The sequence below is a fragment of the Scylla paramamosain genome, chromosome 5 (genome assembly GCF_035594125.1).
Source record: "Scylla paramamosain isolate STU-SP2022 chromosome 5, ASM3559412v1, whole genome shotgun sequence".
NCBI lineage: Eukaryota > Metazoa > Arthropoda > Malacostraca > Decapoda > Portunidae > Scylla > Scylla paramamosain.
Genome location: NC_087155.1, coordinates 36,177,556 through 36,197,555, shown reverse-complemented (window position 1 = coordinate 36,197,555; position 20,000 = coordinate 36,177,556). Strand labels below are relative to the sequence as shown.

The 20,000-nt window shown below is 41.6% G+C and overlaps 1 protein-coding gene and 1 long non-coding RNA gene across 4 annotated transcripts in view; one reads left to right on the top strand and one right to left on the bottom strand.

The window, feature by feature from the left end:
* Nucleotides 1-20,000, top strand: part of LOC135100902 (facilitated trehalose transporter Tret1-like) — a 57,428-nt gene that overhangs the window by 13,449 nt on the left and 23,979 nt on the right. For 2 of the 3 annotated variants that reach the window (XM_064004454.1, XM_064004453.1), the window contains 3 exons: nt 8,956-9,055; nt 10,485-10,573; nt 11,479-12,037. The gene's annotated coding sequence lies outside the window, so the exon portion shown is untranslated. Of the gene's footprint in view, nt 1-8,955; nt 9,056-10,484; nt 10,574-11,478; nt 12,038-15,285; nt 15,369-20,000 lie in introns of those variants that run through there. The other variant, XM_064004456.1, reaches the window with a different exon arrangement.
* LOC135100910 (uncharacterized) lies at nt 13,327-15,377 on the bottom strand. The gene is made up of 2 exons (XR_010268973.1): nt 15,287-15,377; nt 13,327-13,992 (listed from the first exon to the last, which is right to left on the bottom strand). It is a non-coding gene; the product is annotated as an uncharacterized LOC135100910 (long non-coding RNA).

Genomic DNA, 20,000 nt, shown 5'->3' with positions numbered 1-20,000 from the left:
TCTACCTCGAGAAGCTGTGTATATAACGCTGGCCGGAAATAGCCTCTCATATGCTTACAAAATACTTGAGGTGTCATGAGTGTGAGAGGGAGAGGGAGAGGGAGACGGAGAGGGAAATGGGCTGAGGGTGAGAGAGCAAACGATCGTGGTGAGGAATAAATAGAAGAAAGAAGATGATAATGATGATGAAGAGTAGGAGGCAAAAGAAAGAAAGAAAGGAAAATAAGGGGAAATAGGAGCTAGAGGAGGAGGAGGAGAAGGAAGGTGGTGGTGGTTGTGATGGTGATGTTTATGGAAGCGAAGAAGTAGGAAAATGAGGAGGAAGAGGAGGAGGAGGCAGAGGAGATAGTGGTGATGTTTGGGAGAAGATAAGGAGTAGATAAGGGAGAGGAGAAGGATGAGAATAAGCTGGAGGAGGAGGAGGAGGAGGCGGCGGCGGTGGTGGAGGAGGGGGGAGAGAAGGTGGTGGGGAAGGGGGAGAAGTAGCGAGAGGAAGAGGAATATGTTAAGGAATAAACAAAGAAAGTCCAAACAGCAACAGACTCTGAGGTCCTTATTAGGCTGTTTGGATAACTATTCTACTCTAACTATTTGTGGGAGAGGCAGGATAGCACAGAAGAAGGGTTCTCCCCATCCCCCCCATCCCTCTAGCTGAAGCTGGCCGGAAAAGGAAATGAAGCAGGAGGAGGAGGAGGAGGAGGAGGGGGGAAAGGTTATAAGAATAGACAGAGAGAGAGAGAGAGAGAGAGAGAGAGAGAGTCGGTTGAAGAACTGTTGATCAGGGCGGGAGGTTAAGAGGGTGATCTCAGGTAAGACAAATAAAAGTCAAGTTTAAGAATGGTCAGGAACGGTGATACACACAACAGTGATCAACAGCAGATAGATAGATAACGAGGCAGATTGAAAGGCAGATAAACAGATAGCTAGTTCGCGGTGTTAATCTTGGGCCATCCTCTGCCTTAAATTGTTGGAGTACTGGGAAGAAAGGAAAGGGGGAAGGGATGGGATAATGAAAGTCAATGGGGTGGGTATCGTTATGTTGTGGGTGGGGGAGGAATAGATGAGTGGATAGTTAATCTTTTCAGTACGGTGATATGAAATTCAGCTTTTTTTTTTTACTTTATGATATTTTTTTTTTAGTCTACGGTAAAAAATGTCTAGTTATTCATCTCCTATAACTGGAGAGGGAAATAAAGGACGTAAGTGTTGTTCGGTTGTGGGTAAGCGAGGGGCAACAAAGCCTAACCTAACCCAACCTTTGAGTGGATGATTATGTAATTTCAGTGTAACAACGTGATTTACAGTTGTATGCTCACACTGACTTTTGTAATATTTTCAACAGTTCCCTTTTATCTTTTACATCCTCTGACTTTCATAAAATTAACTTTCATACAATTAACTTTCACGCAGTTTTAGTAATTAACTGCTACCGCTCTCTAATTCTCATTTGAAGGGCAGTGTGGAGCTGCAAAAAGCCAGTTGACCTACACGTGACAGTTCTTATGTAGTGTAGTAAGTATTATACATATATCATCATTCCTGTTCATAAATTTGGACTGTCTAATCTTTCCTTCAAATTTTTTTTTGCAATTTTTATGCCAGTCTTTGTTGTCTTTTTGTATTATTATTATTGGTAGTTGTCGTCGTTGTTGTCGTCGTCTTCGTCATCGTTGGTACTGCTGCTGTTGTTGTTGTTGTTGTTGTTGTTGTAGTAGTAGTAGTAGTAGTAGTAGTAGTAGTAGTAGTTGTTGTTGTTGTTGTTGTTGTTGTTGTTGTTGTTGTTGTCATCGCCGTCGTCATCGTCGTCTCAGTAGTAAATGCCCTTTTTATGGTGGTGGTGGAGATGAAGTTAGTAGAGATGATGCCAGAGATAACGAAGACAATGCTCCCAAGATCAGCTGGGGAATGTGTGAAACAGTAATGACGTGTGTGCGCGCGCGCGCGAACTACCAATGATAACCAAACAGCACACACACACACACACACACACACACACACACACACACACACACACTTCCTGGACGTGCAAGATAACTTATCACGCAACGAAAACAGCAAGACCCTAACTTGAAGCGCTCCCATGCCGAGGCGAGGCGTCAAGTGGCGGCTGCGAGAAGGGGCGCGGCATGGCGGCGGTGGGGCTATGGGGTGGAGCGACTTGCGGCGCAAGATAGAGGGCGTTATGATGGCACGTGCGCTGAATGTGGTATGGATTCCTTGAAGATTTAGTACCATATTCTGGAACATTTTTTGAGGTGACACGCATTTTTAAGGATGTTTTTATGGTTCTAATGACAGAATAACAAGGTTTCTACATTATTAACATGAAAAACACTCTTGAGAACCTGGCTGACTAGCTTTTTTGGCCTTTGAAAATAGTTGTGGTGAGAGAGCAAAGTGTTTCAGAATACGGGCCTTAGACTAAGTGGGTATCCATGGGTGAGGCAGGGTATGTGGGTATTGGTGGGCGGTTGGTCAGGGTGTGGCCGGCGATAAATTGTGTGAAATGACCGAGGGAGTAATGTTTTCCAGTTTTCCCTCGGTATTTTTCTTTTTCTTTTTTTTTTTTACTTGTGCTTCTATATAGTGGTCTTGATGATTATGGTACTGTGTGATGGGTGATGGCATGTGATTCCTGTGGTCTCTCTCTCTCTTATTGATGTGTTTTTTTTTTTCATTCTCCTTTCTTGTTTCCTTCTCTATTTTGCAGCCTTCTTTTAGTTAGTAACACCATAATTTTCAGTGCGTCCTATCAATCAGGGGAGGTTCACGCTGATATGCCCTAAGTTTTTCATGATTGTTCCTTGTTTTTCGTACCTCTCCTAACAAAGTACCGTAAACAAGAATACGAAGCTCACACTAGTCGATATTTTTCACACGTAGTTATGATTTATGATGATGTTGATGATGATGATGATGTAGTTATGATTAAAGGAGAATCAAACCCTCTGTAGACTCTGATAACCAGAGCGAGAATGAAATCAGAATGAAATCATATACATAATTAAAGCCATATTCTAAAACACTTCTGCGCCGCACCTTCACTATATTATTAATAGGAACAACACTTGAAAACCCTACTAGTTATTCTCGTGGCCTTTGAAAACAGTCGTGGTGAGAAAGCAGAGCGTCTATTACATCACTCTGTAATAGCAGGAAGGTGTCAGCGAATAGAATCAGATTCGCCTAACATGTGTGTAAGAATTACTTCCTAGTCTGTGATCGTACATACGAGTATGTGGCGTAATCTTTTTATTGCAAGCAGGAAATACCAAAGGATTTTTCACGTGTATTTTCAGTGATATATATATTTTTTTTTTCATAATTTCTGTCGTTTGTCTTCGTGTATTCCGCGCATATTTCAGTTTGGTATTTTCTTTACTTTATGTGAACCGTTCCGCTGTAATGGAGATTTCACGCTTCTACTTCTCTCTCTCTCTCTCTCTCTCTCTCTCTCTCTCTCTCTCTCTCTCTCTCTCTCTCTCTCTCTCTCTCTCTCTCTCCAAGCTCTTCCCTTTTTTCCTTCTTGACCCTTCAATCCTGCCTTTCTCTCTTCCATGTTCTCTTCCTCCCTCCCTCTCTTCTATCCTCTCTCATTCCTTTCCTCTCTTTTCCACTACAACTCCACCTTCTCTCGCTCCCTCCTTCTCACTTCCACCCTTTCCTTCATGATCCTCTCTTCAATTCTCAACACTTAACGACCCTCTCCCATTTTATGTTCTTACCTTCTGTTTCCTCTCCCTCTCTATTCCTCCTTCCCTTCCCCCCACGCAATAGAAGTCATTTCCTTGAGTCCCCCGCCTGCCCTTGACCCTCATGGCACCGGCATAGGGGCAGGAACCTCGGTGCCGATCAGTGCTACCCACCCTTCCCATATTGCCCAATCTGTACTGTACAACGTGCACTGTTGTTATGGCTTTTGCGCGTGCACACATACGTACAATGCATGCATATATACATACATACGTACATATATTCAGTACATGTCGTCGTCGTAGTAGTAGTAGTAGTAGTAGTAGTAGTAGTAGTAGTAGTAAAAGTTCACACCACCGTCGTTTTGTGTAGTAGTAATAATGGTGGTAGTAACAGTAGTAGTAGTAGTAGTAGCAGTAGTAGTAGTAATAGCAGCAGTAGTAGTAGTGGTAGTAGAATGAATGATGATAATTATATTTCTTCCGCTGTTACTACTACTACTACTACTACTACTACTACTATTACTACTACTGCTACTACTACTACTACTACTGCTGCTGCTACTACTACTGCTACTACTACTACTACTACTACTACTACTACTACTACTACTACTACTACTACTACTACTACTACTACTACTACTACTACCACTACCACCAATAAAATCAAAGAAAAACGAAGACGTGTATGTAAGCATGTATCAACATACGTATGTGTGTTGCTGTGTGTGTGTGTGTGTGTGTGTGTGTGTGTGTATGTAACGGAGAATTGTGTCCATTTTAAGTTGGGTTGAAATTCGTGATCACGGCGTTGTGGTGTAGGCAAGGAACATATGCCGAGCCACGTCCGTAGTTCGGAGTTCTGAAAACAACCATTGCCTCAGTAACACCTGTTGGTCTCCGCGCTGCGTAGTAGCGGCTGTCGCCCTAGAAATGACGTCTCAGGTATTGGTTATTCTCTTTTACTCATCTTAGTTTCGTATTAGACAGACTTATAGATGAAGGCGATAGGTGGAAATAGGTAGGAATGTTTTATAGAGGGACTGTCACGTGTTGGCTTGATGGCTTATTGCAACTTTCCCTAGCTTTCCTGTATCTTTGTTATTCTTATGTTTATGATCATTTTCATTTTACTGGTTCTTATTCTTAAGCGTTTTTTGTGTCTTTTCAACTGTTTTAATAGCTTTAGCGTAAGTTACTGCAATTTGCGAGGATCTTTCATGATCCTAATTATAATTTAAGAAAAATTCTGCACAATCAGTGTGAAAAACACCCATAAGAACCAAGCTTATCAACTCCGTAGCCTATGGAAACTGTCTTAATGAGAGAACAAAGAGTTCAAGAATAGAGATCACTATCTTGTGTTGTATCCCAGTTGTTATTTTACTAGTATTTATTATTTTCTTTCACATGGCTTACAAGGCGACTGGTGATTCAAGACTGTATAACACCGTAGAGTGTTGCGGAATAAAAGGTGATGGCTTGACTGATTTTTAACTTAGTAGACAGAGAGACAGTAATAAATTGCGCAAATATACTTGACATATTAACAAGGCAGACAGTAGAATAAGGCGAAAACTTCATTGATTTAACTAAACCGGCAGGACTGAATAAGAGGAAAACTTTACTTTTTTTTTTTTTTTTTTTACTTACTAGACAGCCAGATACTATATTGAAAAATGTACATGGATAATTGAATGGAAGAATCAATAATAGATACGTTGTTAGATGTGTGGATAGATCCAAGAACGATAAATAGATCGATAGAGAGAGAGGTGGAAATGTAAAAAAAGACTCATGTAAAATAAAGATATATGATAAACAATAGACAAGGAAAGATAAAACAAATAATTAAACAAAGGAATCTATTGTAAATACTGAAATGATATATTATAGATTGATTATAAAAATGTATAAATAAACTGATAGACAAAGATAAGCTGACATAGAGAAACATTCATGCAGATAGAAGGTAACAGATAATAGATTACGAAACATATAAAGCCTTGAATGAATGAATAAGTGAGTGAACTGATAGATCTGTAGTTCGATAGATGGAAAGAGACATGAGTAGATAAACTAACGGGCAAACTGATAGACACAGACAGAAGGAAAGATTGATATCGGTGATAAATAAAATAAAAGAAAACACGTATACATGAGTGAGTGAATGAATGAATGAAAATGAATGAATGAATGAATGATATATCAGTACTTCGTTATATGGGTATAAAAACTGACAGACTAACTGACAGACAGGTGAGCAGAGGAAAAGATTTATGCTGATAATAAATAACAGAAGAGAATACACGTACATGAGTGAATGAATGAATGAATGAATGAATGATAAAATTAATGATAGATAAATCAGTACTTCGGTATATGGGTGGATAAGTTGGCAGACAAGCTGACAGACAGGTGAACAGAGGGAAAGACTCATGCTGGTAATACATATCATAAGAAGCACGTACATGAGTGAATAAATGAATGAGTGAATGAATGATAGATCAGTACTTAGGTATATAGGTAGATAAATTGACAAACAAATTGATGAAGAGGAGGACCCGAAGAAAGAATCATGCAATTTAGTCCCTGACACCTCTGACCTTCGCATCCTGCTGCAGTGGCTTCCTGAGGGGGGCAGTGGGGCGTGTGGGCAGCAGGGCACGTGTGGCTGGCATGATGCGCCTTACACCCTGTCTTCCATAGCATGTGGGAGCGACACTAGTAACTTTTCCTGCTTCGGTAATGTTTTTTTTTCCTGGTGTCTCACCTTCTTCCCCTCCGTGATAAGGGTGATGAGATGAGGTGACTCATGAGTGCGATAGGGGAATTAATGTGCTATGTAAGAGGGGTTCTGGCTAAGGGCAACAAGAAGACAGCGTAAAAAAAAAAAAGTTACGCTAAAGATACCAGTCTCAAAAAAATAATTGTCCTGAAAAGAACACACAAATATACAAATTGATACAAGAATGACTATAAGATATTCATTTTTAAATCATGAGAGTGGGAACACATACACACACACACACACACATCACGTGAAGCTCCGTCTTGTTTCGTTCTCGTGTGTCTCGAAGTTTTGAAACACTTTGATAATGTTTCCTCATACTAACACTCTCCCACCCTCCCTCAACCCTCCCTCAGCCGTAACTCTCTCCCTGCACCTGCGAAGAATCCTAATTTTTTGGAGTTTTTAAGAGCATTTCCTCTCTCAAGTCGGTGCTTAAGACTCCTACCACCCTTCTGCCGTAGCTCCCTTGCCTATAAGTGCCCGTAAGTGGCGATGAGTCGTTGTTTTCCTCCTGCATGGGGAAAGAAGAGGATGAGAGAGGGAGAGAGAGAGAGAGAGGGAGGAACTAAAGAGGTATAGAATAAAAGGATAGGGAAGGGAGTGGGAGTGAAGAAGGAAGAGGAAAAGAGGAACAAAAGAGGGATAAAGTGTAGGACAAGAAGGGAGTGGTGAGAGAGGAGTGAGAGTAAGTTAGGAGCCTAAGAAACAATATCAGGAGAGGGATAGATTTGATATTAACAAGGTGTATAGTGGTTATTGGTTAAATGGATGTGTTTAAGGAAGGGAGAAGAGGAGGAGGAGGAGGAGGAGAACAAAGAGGATGAAGTCTCGGGAAGAATAAGGAAAATAATGGATAATGGGCGTGCTAAAGAATAATTATTGATAGTGTGTGTTTGTCTATTTTCTTTGTTTGTCATGTATTTGTTGCTAACGATAGTGCAGTGATAACAATAACCACGATAATCTTACTTCCACATAAACACCGAAAGCTTGATAGAGAAAACAATAAGCAGAGAGATAATGAATATGCAAGTCAATAAAAGCACACAGATACAGTAAGAACAATAACAATAAACATTAATTAAACAGCGCAAGTGGCAATTATAAAAGAATTACTTGTATACTGCAATTTTGCTTATTTACTTTTTTTTTATAGATACAATAAAAGAAACGACAACAAACTTATAAATTAAACAACGCAACTTGACAGAATAATAATAATAAAAATAAAATCTCTATACTGCTTACTATATAAAGCTTTTTAGTTGCTTTTGTATTTGTTAGTGGCGATGGCGGTAAAGGAAACAGTAGAGGCAATAGTGATGGTGATGGTAGTGGTGGTGGTGGTGGTGTTGATGCAGGGAGGGGTGCGGTGATGCATTGGGTGCCATCACTGCCATGAATCAATGACGGTGCGACAGCAAGGGTGAGGAAAGAGAGTACTGGAGGGCAAGAGGTGTCGACAGGGACGTAGTATGGTGGCGGTGGTGGTGATGGTGCTGTTTAATTTATACCTTTAGTTTCTTCTCCGCATCAGACAAGGACACATGCTCATCATCACGTAGCGAGGTGTATATGTGTGTGTGTGTATGTATGTTAAGGAGTAAAGGGGTATGTCTTAAATCCTATCTCTCTCTCTCTCTCTCTCTCTCTCTCTCTCTCTCTCTCTCTCTCTCTCTCTCTCTCTCTCTCTCTCTCTCTGTCTCTCTCTCTCATTCCTTTCTTCCTTCCTTTTCTACCTCCCTTCAGTCTTCCCCCCCTTCTCTCCCTTCCCCTTCCCAGTACCTCCCTCCCTTTTCCCTACCCACATGCACACTTACCTCCTCTCCCTTCATACTTCCCTTCCCTTCCCTTCAACTCATTTCAAACCAACCACCCCATTATCCCCTCCTCTTCCTCTCAGCCCAACCGTCCCAACCATCCTCATCTTCCCCTCTTCCTTCTCCATTTCATTCATGCATCTCCTCTTCCCCCTGTCCACACCTACTTTCAGATCATCCCCGTCCACCCCTCCCCCACACACTGATAAAAGCCTAAATCAAGCCTAGGATCGCGTCTTCCGTCATGAGGTCACGTAGGTAAACACTTCAGAAGTTTAATTATTGCTTGTTATCTTGCCAAAGGGGGGAGGAAAAATAATGAGTGAAGAGTTTGTTCTTGAGATGAATTATATGTTATGTGTTTACTTTTTTTCATATGGGATTTTTTATTTATTTTTTTTGTGTGTGTGAAGTTAAGTATCTTGTGTTCTTTTTCGTTTTTTTTTTTTATATTCTTGTGTGAGAAAAATTATTAGTGGAGGTGAGTTATACATTATGTAATTTAGTTTTTCTATTACATATATATTTTTTCCTTTCCCTTAGTTAAAATGAATACCTACTTTTTTTTTCTTATGTGTGTGAAAAATGACTAGTAAAGATGAATTAAATGTTGATGTCATTCTTTCTTTCGTTTGATGTAAGACAGAAAGGGATAGATGAAGCAGGAGCACACGATAAAACAACATGGAGTAGGCTTATCCCAAACAGCGATCCCGTATTCGTAAAAACAGGACGCTAGATGAAAAGTAAGTAAAAAAAAAGTAAAACCTTTTTTCTTTTGTTTTTCGTAAGTGGAAAGAGAGCCACGTATTTTGCACTGTCCTATTTCTGCTTACTCTATTGTTCTGAATTTTTCATTTATTTTTTTTCTAGGCACTTTACGCACTTGCCTACAGCTATATAGAGTATTTGTAAGTGTATCATTGTATCTCTCTCTCTCCATCTACTTCCCTGCCTCTTTCTGTCTTTCTCTGCCTCTCCCAATTTGTATCCTCCCTTTCTCTTCTCCTTCCCCTCTTTTCGTGGAACTAAGTGCAGCATTGTACCTCTGTCCATCTTCCTGCATGACTGTCTGTTTGTCTGTCTGTCTGTCTGCATGTATGTCTATCTGTCTCTGTCTTCCCCACCCTGTCTTCTCCCTTCCTCCTCTCCTCTCCCTTTTATGGAATGTCACGATAATTATGTGTTGGTTTGCTTCATTTCACAAGAGAATAAAAAAAAGAACAAGAAGAGTACGAAGAAAAAATAAGAGAAGAAAGAAAACAACAACAACAACAACAACAACAACAACAACAACAACAACAACAACAACAACAACAACTAAATATAACAAGAAAACTCAACGTGTACTAGGAAATTCCCTTGGTTAGCTCAGGAACAGATAACAGAAGTCCTTCACCCACGAGTAATACTGATCGGGGGCGGGAATGTTAAGCCGGGCGGGGATTCCGAAGTGATGTCATCCAAACTTGTAAAATAGCTAGGCCGGCAATACCAGTGACTTCTCTACTTGTTATCAGTAGGCGAGGCGAAGTGGAGGAAGGCGTGTGTCGGGGGAGAGGGGAAGGAATAAGTGTGTTGGGTGGAAGGGGATGTGTATGGTGTGTGTGTGTGTGTGTGTGTGTGTGTGTGTGTGTGTGTGTGTGCGCAGTACAAATTGTGGATTCGAATTTCTTCCTCACATATTTCGTTTTTATATTAGTTCTGGTTTTGTTTCCATACTTTATTTCATAGAAATCCTAAGTTTTTGTTATTTTTTGTTCACGTAAGTACTTAGTGAATTTGCAATGACACAACAACAACAACAACAACAAGAGCTAGGGGATTATGGGTAAGCGTGGGTGAGTTTCAGGCTTTAGAGATATTGATACACATAACGTGGTAGGACTTCAACACACTGATAAGCAAAAACTTTAGGAAATGACTGCAAGAAATCGAGGTAAGAAAAAATAAAGAAAAAAGACATAAATAAATAAAATTACCATATATTTAAGAAACTAAGGCACGTATTGGAGCTGCAGAGAGAGAGAGAGAGAGAGAGAGAGAGAGAGAGAGAGAGAGAGAGAGAGAGAGAGAGAGAGAGAGAGAGTAACATTATAAAACAGACAGTAAAAATCATAATATAACCAAGATATTCATATTATTTTTTATTCCTTATGACCTTTTATTTTCTAGATGAGCAATATAAGAGATAACAATGAAGAGGAAACACAAAGGAACACAGATGAAGAACAAATGACAAACTCTGGAGGAGAATAAGTCACGTACGTACAATAATTCTTTGCTTAAGGTACGATGTCTTCCCGTCTTCTTTCATAACCTCATTTCCCTTTCTTGGAGTCAGTTTCTCTCTCTCTCTCTCTCTCTCTCTCTCTCTCTCTCTCTCTCTCTCTCTCTCTCTCTCTCTCTCTCTCTCTCTCTCTCTCTCTAGCGGGGTGCGTAACTGTCCCCTCCATTAATAACACGGTGCAGATAACTCAAGACCCCGTCACTCCTCTCTCTCTCTCTCTCTCTCTCTCTCTCTCTCTCTCTCTCTCTCTCTCTCTCTCTCTCTCTCTCTCATTCGTTATTTATTTATTTGTTTATTTATTTAATTATTTATTTTTGGTGTTTTCCATCTACTATCATCATTTCCTCCTACCCCTTCCTCTATGCACCTCCTTTTTTTTTTCTACACCCACTTATCTTCCGTTATCTGTTTTCATAGCTTTCACACTTTTATCTTATCTCTTTACTATCACTCTTTCTCTATGTCTGTCTGTCTGTCTCTCGCTCTTTATCAATCGAGGGGAATTAAAATTAATCCTATAATGCGAGTTATTATTTTTTTTATATATACCGCTTAAAAAACTTCAAAGACTTTTTTTTGTGTTTTTAACTTTGGAATGGATTAATAATGTTTCTATCTTGTATTTTCTTGTATAACTTTATATGGATGTTTTATAGGTAGCTTTTTTTTGTTTTTACTAGCCACGGGGTCGCCAACACACCAGCACACTAACAAAAGCCATTAACGTGGAGATAAAGTATAGTTTGTGGCACTCTCCCTCCAGTGTGGTGCCAATTTTGCTGCTTTCTCAATCGGGAGCGTCCTATCACCTGGGCGCTCCCTTATCCCGTGGTTCATTACGCGGCGGCTTTTCTGCATCATTGCCGCTATCTCCCGCAGGCTTTCAAGTATCTCAGACCTACTCGAGGGGCCGGGGAGCTGCGATGAACAGGCGAAGGTATAAATGGAGGGAGGAGGCGGGCCGCGCGGTTAGTTAGCTTGTGACTGTGGACGGGGAGAGTACGACAACTCCACTCCGTGCGCTCCCTCACTGAAACGTGCTCTCATGCCCCCGCCGCGTCTAACCTCGAACACTCCTCCTGCGACCCCGCCATCGACTTCTTGCGGGACCTCCCTCACGATACGAGTTCTGCGAAGCGAGCCACTACTTCGTGTGTAATCTCGAGCATGAAGTGAGCCACGAACGAAGCCTGTGAACGATCCCTGCGCCCCACTTGTCTCCAGCTCGGACTGTGTGCTTGTAAAGTTATCTGGAGCGATGGTGTCGGCGGCTTCAGGAAGTTAGCTCCCATGTTGCGAAGGGAGAGGACGACCTGAGGTGTTACCAGGGATCTGGGAAAAAAAAGCTACGACTGGGACGACATCTACTACGAAGACTACCTCTACAACGACTTCGCCACGCACTTAGTAACCACACGAGGATTTGCATTTAGAAAAGGTATGTAATATTTTGTTAGTTGTCTTTACATTGCAAGTGTGTCTTTTCCTCGAGCACGTGACTAGATGCCCGTGACCCTGAAAGACTTAAAAATAAATAGAACTATTAAGGAAGACGATTATCAGTGGCTTAGAAATGAGGAAGAAGAAAAGGAGACTAGTTCACGGCTTTATCGTCAAATCTTGGAGGAGAATCACGTAGCTTAGTGCAGTTATGGAATACGTGTGGTTGTGTTATTGGATATTTTGAGAGAGAGTGTGTTATTGCATATTATGAGAGAGAGAGAGAGAGAGAGAGAGAGAGAGAGAGAGAGAGAGAGAGAGAGAGAGAGAGAGAGAGAGTTTGCTTGTCTGGTAGTTCGTATTTTTATATATAGCGTCTTCCCACACTGGCCCTGCTGGACGACTCTCTCTCTCTCTCTCTCTCTCTCTCTCTCTCTCTCTCTCTCTCTCTCTCTCTCTATGAGGATATACACCAGGGTGCCAACATTATTTAGGGCCACTACCACTTCGCTTAGATGACGGGGTCGGCTCTGGTAGTGGTGGTGGTGGTGGTGGAAGAGGCTGTGTTGCTTGGTGTTACTAGTGCTTGCTGGCGTGGACTCTGCTGTTAACGAAGGGAGGCTGGGGTGCTGATGCTGTGGTGCTCTATTATTGGGATTGGATTGGCTCGCTACCTCTTTACACACACAGTCACGTAGAGAGGGGAAGGTGGTGGGTAGTTTTCTGAAGGGGTTAGAGAGGTAGGTAGGTAGGTGGTCTGGGTTTGTGGTGTTATGTTGCTGCTTCTTCTGTTGGATAAGTGAAAGGAAGGAAAAAGAAAGTTTAGTTGTTGGGATATTGCGTTTGTGATTGGTCATGTAGGCTCTCTCTCTCTCTCTCTCTCTCTCTCTCTCTCTCTCTCTCTCTCTCTGTCTCTCTCTCTCTGGGAATCGTGATAATGGGAAAGATTAAAAAGAAAGAAAAAACATAGTGTAAGTGAGTTAGTGTGTGTGTGTGTGTGTGTGTGTGTGTGTGTATAGCGACGGGAGGAGCGCGCGCATACACACACACACATACACACACACACACACACGAAGCAGGAAAAGGTGCACGAAGAGGATACAACAAACACAAGGTTCTGGTAGTCACTTGCTGTTTCTAAGGTGTGTGTGTGTGTGTGTGTGTGTGTGTGTGTGTGTGTGTAAGGTCACAAGTATTCACAGCTGCGATCCGAACTTAAGATAACAGATGATAACGCTTAAAGGTGAGGAAAAAATACAGTTTTGTTGTTACTTTTATTGTTGTTGGTGGTGGTGGTGGTGGTGGCGCTGGCATTGCTAATACTGTTGTAATTCTTGTTGCTGCTTTTGTTTTGCTGTTTTCTTTTACTTTTCATTGTTTTTTTTACCTTTGGTTTTCTTTTACTTAGTTTTTGTTACCTTTTCATGTGTTGTAGTTTCGTTGCTGTTCCACTGGCTCTTAATCCTGTTTCTATTTGTTCCGCTATTCCTCATTAGTATTACAAGACCGCTCGATCAAATTAATAACTAGCCATACTAATGATTTTAATGCTGAGATAGTTACGTTTAATATTATGAAGGTGGGTGGTGATTGTGGTAGTGGTGATGGTGGTCATGGTAGTAACAGTAATACTGCTTTCATTACTGTTCTCGACGTTGCTGTGTTAGTCACGTAGACTATGACAGTGTTGGCAGTGGTGGCGGTGGTTATGATGGTGGTGGTAACAGTAACACTGCTTTCATTACTGTTGTAGTCATCGTCGCTGGCAGTAGTGACGGTGTGTCCGGGGTGCTTGTTTAGGTGGAAGAGGGAGGGTGGAGAGTGAGAGTGTGGAGGTATGGCATCCGGGAGTAAAGGAGTAGGGACATCCAATCAACGCCCCCGTGGTGGTGGTGGTGGTGGTGGTGGGTCTTGCGTTGTGTAGTCAGAAGGACAAGACCAACCTTCGTGTAGCTGAAACAGAGCCACCAGTCTTGAGGAGTTTGGGAGAGGGAGAGAGGAAGAGGACGAAGAGAAGAGGAGAGGAGAGGACGAGGAGAGGAGGAGGAGAGGGAAAGAAGACGAGAAGATGAGGAGAGGACGAGGAGAGGAGAGGAGAGGAGAGGAAAGAAGACGAGAAGATGAGGAGAGGACAAAACAGGAGGAAGAGGAGGTACGAAAGGTGAAAGAGGAATACAGGAATGAAAAGGAGAACGAAGAAGCAATGAGAGAGAGAGAGAGAGAGAGAGAGAGAGAGAGAGAGAGAGAGAGAGAGAGAGAGAAGAGAGAGAGAGAGAGAGAGAGAGGAGAGAGATAAAAACTAAGGGATAGTAACAAAAAAAAAAAAAATAGGTAGGTGAGGAGAAAGAAGAAAAAGAAAATAAGGAGGTGTCAACAATGAGAAGGAAGAAGCAGAATAGAAGAACAAGGAGGGGAAGGAGGGAAAGAATGAAATAAAGAAGAAGAAGAAGAGGAGGAGGAGAGAAAGAATGAGTTGGGCATTGTCTAGTTGTGTATAGATGAATCGCTCAAAAGCTCACTTATTGTAACAAAGAAAACAATAGTAGTTGACACCAGAGTGCTGAAAGTTTACAATTATTGCTGTGCTTTTAATACCTCGCCGTAAGCACAAGAAAGGAGATGGAAAGGGAAGAAGGCAGCCAGCAGGATTGTAAGGGAATGAGAGAACCGTAAAGTGGCGTTCCATAAAAAAAGGGTAAAAAGAAAAGCTCTTCTGGTTTTATTTTGTTCACACTGCATATGAATGAGTTAAGAGTACCTCAGGGGGAACTTGAGACATTGATGTTTTTGTTAGCAGTGCGATCATACTCTTGAAAGTCCATTCCTTCCTTCAGTTTACAAATATTTTTCCTTCTTCCCATTTTTTTTATTATATTGTCCATCTTGCTATGCTTTTTTTTTAATGCATTTTTCTTCGTGTTGTCTTGTAACACACTGCTTTATTTTGCAGATCCTTCCGTTCTAAGACTCTCACTTTCCTTCTTTCCTTAAACTTTTCACTTGAACTTTTATTTAACTTTTCTTCATCCACCTATCCCTTTGTCAGTTCCAAGACTCTTACTTTCCTTCTTTCTTTAAACTTTTCACTTGAACTTTTATTTAACTTTTCTTCATCCACCTATCCCTTTGTCAATTCCTTTCAAACACACACACACACACACACACACACACACACACACACACACACACACACACACACACACACACACTCTCAACAGTAATCTCATCGTTCCATCCAAGATCTGACCTTTGTCTTGTCTCTTGTCGTCGAGGGAACAGGACGAGTGCACGCCGCCGTTCCTTCCTCCCCTCGACCCGCCCGCCCGCTTGTGAGTCCCCTGCCCTTGTCCAGTGCTTGCGTCGCGCCCTCTTGGAGTCCGGCGCAGCACTGTGACCCCTGCTTCCACCTCTTTCTCGTTTTCTTTCTGCCTCCTCACACTGCTCTCCCGTCTATGTCTCAGTCCCCCACCCCCTATTCTCATTATCACCAACTTCCTTCACCTCTTTCTCTTTCAATGTTCTTGTATTTTTTTCTTCTTTTTGTTATTTGGAATTTTGGTGTTTGTGCGTATTTTATTTATTTTTTTGTTTGGAGGTCGTCGTCTCTCTCTCTCTCTCTCTCTCTCTCTCTCTCTCTCTCTCTCTCTCTCTCTCTCTCTCTCTCTCTCTCTCTCTCTCTCTCTCATGCTTCGTGCGTCTATAGGTTTTGTCTAGGAGGAGGAAGGAAAAAGATTTACCTGAGCATATATTCCTCACCACATCACATGAACTTGAGTTGATCTTGATCCTTCCAATAAGCTGAGAGAGAGAGAGAGAGAGAGAGAGAGAGAGAGAGAGAGAGAGAGAGAGAGAGAGAGAGAGAGAGAGAGAGAGAGAGAGAGAGAGAGAATCACCACCACTGCCACCACCCAATGTGCGAATCGAATATTTGTCTAATACCTTTGAGGACACCTGGGTAAGATTTCACGAAGGGGAACATGGAGACAAAGAGAAAAAGAGGGAGAGTAGGAAAGCGAGGAGAGGAGGAGGAGGAGGAGGAGGAGGAGGAGGAGGAGGAGGAGGAGGAGGGGTATCTGCTCAAGGGTGGCGAGGGAGGATCAGATGTCACTTACTGTGGGAAAAGGAGGAGGAGGAGGAGGAGGGGGAGAAGGGGAAGGAAAAAGAGATAAGGGACTTTCTCCTCATACACAGAGTTCAAGCTTGGAGCATTCGAGAGCTTATTCAATGGGGAACATAGTGGAATAGATTTTAGTACCTAGAGTTCTCTTTCATATGGTTGAGTCTTCCTTGCAGGTTCTGAATCAAAGGTGAAGAGTTTTGTTTACATCATTACCACAACCAACAACAATAACAACAACTTATACTACTACTACTACTACTACTACTACTACTACTACTACTACTACTAAATCTTCATCTGGAGGCGCTGTACAGTTTGGTATAACGTAAAACGAATGTACTGAAAAAAAAAAAAAACATAGCTACGATATCTTCTACTACTACGATATCTTCTACTACTACTACTACTACTACTACTACTAAAAAATCTTCACCTGGAGGCATTGTACGCTTAGTATAACGTAAAACGAAGATACTGAAAAAAAAAAAATAGTTACGATATCTTTTCCAGTCTCCCTTTATTAATTAATCTTAGTGGTAGAAAGATAGATGCATGCATATTGTTGCTCCTACCGCCATCTGTTGGGAGAAGTGAATACAAGTGCTCGGTAAGATGGCTCCAGATAAGTGGACGAGCTGTGAGAATGCAAGGCTAGAGCGCAGATTAGAAGGGGACTCGCCAAAAAACGGAGTGAAGGGGGATGCTGAAGAGAGGAGTGAACCGCCAGATGCTCCGATTGTTTGTAATCATCGCGTCATTAAGAAGATTTTTGAAAGATGAGAAAGAAAAGTATAATCATAGAAAAAAAAAAAAACAGAAGGGGGGTGTTAGAGAATTATTTACCTGTAGAAAATAGAGTAATTTGTAATCATTTCGTCATCAAGAAGATCACAGCGTAACTTAAAGGAAATACTGCGAGGGGAAAGAAACAAGTACTATGAAGAAAGAAAAAGAAAATTGGGCAGAAGGGGATGTTAAAGAAAGTAATTTAGCTGCAAAATATAGAGTAATTTGTACTCATCGCGCCACTAAGATCATAGCATAAGTTAGGGGAGGTACAGAAAGGAAAAGAAATAAGTACTCACAAACGAAAAAAAAAAGAATAAGAAAAAAAAAAAAGGAAGAGATGCTAAACATAATAAGTTACTGAATATAGAGTAATTTGTAACCACCAAGTCATAAAGATCACATCATAACTTAGGGGAAACCCTGAAAGGAAAAGAAAGCACGTAGATAACAGAAAAAAAGGGAGCCAGAAAGGGTATGCTAAGTAGAAAGGAAAAAAAAAATATATAGCATGAAGATTATAGAGTAATTTGTAATCATAGGCATTTAGGAGATCACAGCATACCATATTGGAGGTACTAGATAGAAGGAAAATACTGGAAATACTCAGGTGCTTATAGAAAAAAAATGGACCGAAGAGGGAGCAATAGGAAATGAGTGACTTGTAGGTTGTTGTTCGTAGCCATCAGATCATTACAAACATCAGGTCGTAAGTTAAGAAAGAAGGTGGTAGGCAAAAGTAATACGTATAAAAAATTTGTAAAATGAAATTAGTAGTATGAAGAAAATATAAATGATGAATGTCGTTTCTTGTATAAATTGGAGGGATAAAAAAAAATAAGATAAATAAATAAAAAAATAAATAAATACAAATAAATAAATGAAATCAGTACGGGTGATGTTAGTCAATATGTTTAAAAGATTCTGGAAACTGCCCATGGAAAAATAAAAAAAAAAATAAATAAAAAATAAAAGAAACCATACACATAGGAGTCTATTATATAAATCCACCAAAAAAGACACTACCATACCTAAAAAGAAAAAAAAGACGCTATATGTGATAAAAAGTATTCCTTCCTTTATATAAATCAATAAAAAAAAAAAAACTCCAGAACCTGAAATTTTGGAGCTTGAACACCTGCGAGAGACCACCACCACCACCACCACCACTACTACCTTATAAAGTGGTGGGGAGGGGGACGTTTCATCAAGTACCTGCTGCAGTAGTAATAGCAGTGTAGGTCGCACCTGTACCAGGGCGTAGGATATGGAGACGTAGCGTGTAGGTAGCGGCGTGGAGGACATGGAGAACTGGGCGTTGCTCGTATAGTCAGATAAGTATGAGCCACCGAGCCGCCAAGCTGCCGTTCTGTAAGGGCGGCTCCTTGCTTCCATCTTTGCTTTCTTTCTTCACTTTCCTACAGACAGTGACGGGTAGATGGATTTGCTATATGCTTCAGTATGGTAGTAATAGACATTGTGGGGGGTAGTAAATGCTTCAACAGTAGCAGCTTCGAGTTTATGGTGGTGGTAATAGTTACTGTGGGAATAGTAAATGTTTTGATAGTGACGGTGTTGAGGATATGGTGCTAATGGCGAGTAATTATCAGTGGTGTTAGTGACTGGCGGTATGTAAAGTGTTAATGAGTTGTAATGTACTGCTATTAACAAGGGGAGGGTCTGGGAAAGTGAGGGGTGGCAGGTGCGCTAAGGGAAGAGGGGGGGATGGATGGGCTTAATGAGAGGGATTTATGTGTGGAGGCGAAGCAGATTCAGAATAATAGTTCGTGCTAATTATGCTGCAGCTGTCGTGGTGTCTCGAACACTGAAAAAGTCTATTGGGAAAGATGAAGACGAGGAGGAGGAGGAGGAGGAGGAGGAGGAGGAGGAGGAGAAGGAGGAGGAGGAGGAGGAGGAGGAGGAGGAGGATGAAGAAGAAGAAAAGTGAGGACCTGTCTGTGGTCTGCTCGTTTTCTTAGCAGCAACCCGACCCTCCTCTGTCCCGACACACACACACACACACACACACACACACACACACACACACATACGGTGGTCGCTGCAAACACTTCCCAGTCACGGTCAATTAGCGAGTCTCTGGGGGAAAGGAACTCAGGTCTCCAAGGGTTGCTGTATTGTCCCTGAGGAAAGGCTAGCGATAGTCTCTCATTAGATACCTGAAGAAACCGCTCCTACCACCACTACTACTACTACTGCTACTACTTATTCTTTAATTGTGGATTTCGGATAATCTTTTTGGCTCTCTCTTTAGGGAATGGCACTTAAGTATTCCTTTTTTTCTTCTTCCTTTTTGTTGTTCTAGGCCAGTGTCCTCTACATTAAAAATATATATATACTGCTACTAGTGCTACTGCTGCTGTTACTACTACTACTACTACTGCAACTACGACTACTACTACAATTCCCACCGCTGCCACACTTTTGCACAGCTACAGGAAGGAAGTAAAGACAGATTACATTGACAGAATACATTACTCGTGGCATCTTAAATCTAAAGCCATCTCTCAATACGTGCCAGCTCTATATTCATGCTTGGTGCGCGTCTATATCCCTTCCCTTCCCATGTTAAGACCAAACACTGCCGCCCCTCGACCCTCCCTCTGGATGTATAGACGGGCCAGACAAGTGCGCTCCTGTTGAGGGCGCGTGGGAAGGTGCAGCGAAGGAGCGAAGGGACAAGGAGAGGAGAATGTGGTCTGCTGCTGCTAGGCTGGGCTGGGTCGAGGTGCTAAATGCCGAGGGACGATGGGAAAGGGTAAGAGAGAGGAGATTAGGTGACTTGGTGATAATGTTATGTGCGGGTAGTTGCGGCAGGTGAAGGGAAGGTGGTGGTGTGGGTCATAATGGTTATAATTTAAGAAAAGTAAAAGGAAAAAGAAAAAAAAAGACGAAGCTAAAGATAAAAGCTAATCCAAAGAGAGGCAGGCGGTGCACTTTGGAAGAGAGAGAGAGAGAGAGAGAGAGAGAGAGAGAGAGAGAGAGAGAGAGAGAGAGAGAGAGAGAGAGAGAGAGAGAGAGAGAGAGAGAGAGAGAG